General features: G+C 41.6%; 1 long non-coding RNA gene across 1 annotated transcript; it reads left to right on the plus strand.

Annotated features, from left to right (window-relative positions):
* The first annotated feature begins 406 nt into the window (after window positions 1-406).
* Window positions 407-1,349, plus strand: LOC101417219 (uncharacterized). Its single transcript, XR_011647433.1, has 2 exons — window positions 407-624; window positions 1,115-1,349. It is a non-coding gene; the product is annotated as an uncharacterized lncRNA (long non-coding RNA).
* The last annotated feature ends 2,838 nt before the right edge of the window (window positions 1,350-4,187 follow it).

Below are 4,187 nucleotides of genomic sequence, written 5' to 3' on the forward strand. Positions count from 1 at the left end.
CTCAAAATAGAATTCCATATTCAAGTTGTTTTCCCTTATAAAATTAAAAAATGGCCCCTAGTAACCAATGTTGCTAGGGAAAAGCCCAATGCAGTTTGATAATTGCCCCCTTGTAGTCATTTTCTTTTTTTCTAGAGGCATACACACACAAATATGTTTACTCATAAATATTTGAACAGAGGAGTAGCAGGAAGGCTTATCAAGGTCCTAACAGCATCATCACCTGTGAAAAGCAAACATGGACACCAAGCAAATAGATGCATATTGTAAGTAGAGGGAGAAGCAGATCAGAGGAACATCAAAGTGACTCAGATAACAGGAGGAACATGGGCTGGCCACCCCACCCTCAGGTATTGACACATTTAGGTCCTGACACACCTATAAAGGCAGGAGTGAACCTCTTGCCTCTCCACCACACTCAGCCCCCTGCTCTCCTGTCCTGGTCTGACCCCCGGTGACTCTCAGCCATGAGGGCCCTCACTGTCCTCTCTGCTGTTCTCCTGTTGGCCTTCCTGACCCACGCTGAGCACTTTGGAGAAAGCGCTGAGGAGGAGCCTGAGGCCCAGGACCACGATATGGCCATCTCCTTTCTGGGGGATGAAAGGGCCACCCGAGAGGCTGCAGGTGAGAGCCCAGAGGTGCCACCATGAAGCCACGATAGCATTAGAAAGTATGGGCCTTCAAGCTAGAGACTCTTCTAAGGTGCTTGGAACACCAGAGGATTGGGTTCCAGGAGGTGAGAGTGGGAGACTCAGCAGCTTCAGGGTCAGAGGCTACACTAGCCTCTTTCCATCGCTCCTTAGCACCTGCAGGCAGGGCTCAAAAGCTGGTGTGTGTAGATGGGTTAGAATGAGAGGTGAGTAATGGTGAATATGGGTACTGTATCACAGGGGATGTGATAAACCTGTAAATGATTGATGATCCTTCATGAGCAATTCAGAGTAAGATTTCTTTTGTCTATGACAAATGTGAATTCTCTCCATTCTTTTATGACCGGTGTATATTGGTTGATTAGTGGCAGACAGACATGTCACTTCTTAGAGCAACATCCCTGGTCTTGCTCTGCATCTCCCCCTCAGGAACACTGTGCCTGACATGCCCCTTCTCTTCCCAGGTCTTCAGCGGAACATGACCTGCACTTGTAGATTTGGGCGCTGCCAGTCCAAGGAGCGTCTACGCGGGATCTGTATTGGCTTACGTCTCGGTTTGCAGTGTTGCCACTGAGCCATGTCAACTGAGAGGCAAAATAGTGCAAGGTCCAGTCTGAAGATCTTGAAAAGACCGATTTTGCTCTCTATACTCTGTGCTTTTTCTTACTTCTCTATCCAAAATAAAGTTAAAGCATTAGCTTCAGTGTGTTTGGCCTTCCTTATTTGTTTGTCTGAGTTGGCATATGGCTTATCTGTGCTGTCCAGGTTTATTGTGAATTCTGTCCTGAATGGTTTACATTAAGAGGAACCTGCCTTTGCTTCCCAGTGAGCCACAATTTGACCATCAGCCATCAATTGTAAAAACAAACAAACAAACAAAAAACAGCAAAAAGAAACTTATGGGTTAATTGATCAGTTTGAATCTAAAGAATTCTACATGTTCATAATGCTATTCAAAACAGGGATGTCACTATAAAATTTATGAAAAGGTGGTTGTTGATTCAAAGGAAAGGTAGATACAATAGATTTCCACTTTTATTAATTTAATTAGTGGGAAATCATTGATATACATGGATATTTTTCTTATTTTATGCAAATTTTTTCAGTATATACAATTCTTTTCAATGTGTATAAATGGGATACAGCAAAGTAAAGCCTAAGTGAATCACAGGCAAAGAAAAAATGAGAAGCGTTCTAAGTAGGAATAGCTTACCAGCCTCATGGTTTCAATTAATAAGCAGAGAGGAGAGCTCAGAAGCAGGTCAATGTGGTGATACCAATAACTAGTGAAATAGAGGGTCCCCCTAGACACAAAAAGATAAATGAGGGAGTCCAATGTCCTAGAAAGGATCTGGTTTCAACTCTCCACCATTTTAAAGATATTAATTCTATTCATTATAATCACCCCTATTAATTTTAATAAAATGCTAATGGGAAATATGTATGTGTTTATAATACCAATGAACTAAGTCAGCATATCATAATGACAAGACAATCACTCACAAACTGACTGCCAAGCAAAATTTAAAGAGCACCCTATTTGTGGGAAAGGCACATTTTCAATTTTAAGAGTTTAATAAAAGAGAAGTGGCTGTGGCTCAATCAGCTGGGCTCCTGTCTACCATTTGGGAGGTCCTGGGTTCCCATCCTGAGGCCTCCTGGTGAAGGCAGCCTCACCCACACTCTGTGGAGAGCTGCCCATCCTGCAAGCACCACGGAGAGCCTACTCAGCAAGGTGATGCAACAAAAGAAAGGGAGACAAGCAAGAGCACAGAGGAGCATGCAATGAATGAACACAGAAAGCAGACAGCATGCAAGCCACAAAGGGGGAGGGGAAACAAAAAGTAAATAAACATAGACACAGGAGAATGCACAGCAAATAGACACAGAGAGCAGACAGCACTCAAAATCCACAAGTGGGTGGGAATAAAAAAGTTAAATTTAAGACTGCCATGACATGAAAAAGAAAACATTTTTGTTATTGAAATTAATAATCTGTCCTTGGGGTTTGAATCCCCTTAGAGACACAACCAAGCACTGGAGTCAGCTATTTGACACCAAAAACTGCAACCTCATCTTACCTCCTCTTGGGTCTGGTAAATTTACAAAATCCTAGAAAGGAGGAAATTCAAGACAAAAGAGAAGAAAGTTAAGTTCACTTTTGTACAGATTTGATATAATGGTATTAATAAATTTGTTAATGTTCTTGAGTGTGTTTATCTGCCATTTAAGGTATTAGAAGTTTTCAAAACAAGTCAGGCATAATAAATTTATTATCCAATATAAATTTCTTAAGAGAATTTAAATATCAAATTTGTACCAACATTTAATTTCCATAATAAATACTTTTGGTTTTCAAAAGTAATGATTCAGCATTAAACAGTGCAAATAATGGCTAGTGTTCTTCACTGTGCACTGGCGTCCTTCCAAGATGTGAAACAAACTACAGTGAACTCCAGCCTGGTCCTTCTGCTCTCACCAGAAGCCCCTTGAGCAGAGCTCCCTTCCACACCAGGAGCCTGGTTCTCTGTCTTTATGTTCCAATATTCTAAGTGTCCAGTGTCCCAGAGTGACCTTTTCCCTGTTCTTCAGAAAAGCTACAATCATGTCCCAGCTCCTCCATTCTATACCACCTTTTATCATGTTTAATGTTTCTGAAATTCTTCATGTGTCTTCTCTCTACATGCAAGTGTAATGAGATAGTGGTTTTGCTTATTTTGTTCAACTTCTGTAATTACATAATACATATCATTTTAATGTGAAGGACATATGATGATACAGTGAATATCCACTCATCACCTACATTGTGTCAGGCATGGTGCTGTCTTACAGCTGCCTATCAAACCACTCCATGTGGTAGGAAGAATGGTGATCTGGATTTGGGGGTGAGGAGATGGAGATGCAGTAAAATCTGGGCTTTCACCCTTAGGTCCATCTGGCTCCACAGCCAACAGTTTCAGGATCTACCCACCACCACCTCCAAAATGTGAAAACTTCCCTTAATCTTCTTGCATGTTTTTTTTAGGAGGTACTGGGGATTGAATCCAGGACCTTGTACATGGGGAACAGGTACACAACCACTTGAGCTACATCTACTCCCCCACTTTTGACTTCTTCACCTTCCCCCTCACTTTTGACTGATGATCTTGTCATCTAAGGCTCAAGAGAAAATAAAAGTCATCAGATGGGAACTTCACAGATTTCAGGCTGGAAACCAGTTAAATGTATCCCTATTTGCGACCTTGTCCCTTCCTGGAAAGTCATATTCCTCTTCTCCAAGGCTGATACCACCCTCCACCATCTGGCCTTTGGTCCTCATCCATTACCACAGCTCCAGGAACCTCTGCAATCAACTGATTATCCTTTATCTCCTGTATTTCCAAACCCTTCTGTCTCCTTCTCATAACTATTTTTAAATGCATAAAACTGTTTTTTAATATATGGTTTCTTTAATCTCCCACCACCTGCAGCTATCACCCTGTCTTTCCTCCTCTTAGGTAAAGGAAACTTCTTGGAAGAGTTGTCTATATTCACTAT

The sequence above is a fragment of the Dasypus novemcinctus genome, chromosome 25 (genome assembly GCF_030445035.2).
Source record: "Dasypus novemcinctus isolate mDasNov1 chromosome 25, mDasNov1.1.hap2, whole genome shotgun sequence".
In the NCBI taxonomy this organism is placed as follows: domain Eukaryota; kingdom Metazoa; phylum Chordata; class Mammalia; order Cingulata; family Dasypodidae; genus Dasypus; species Dasypus novemcinctus.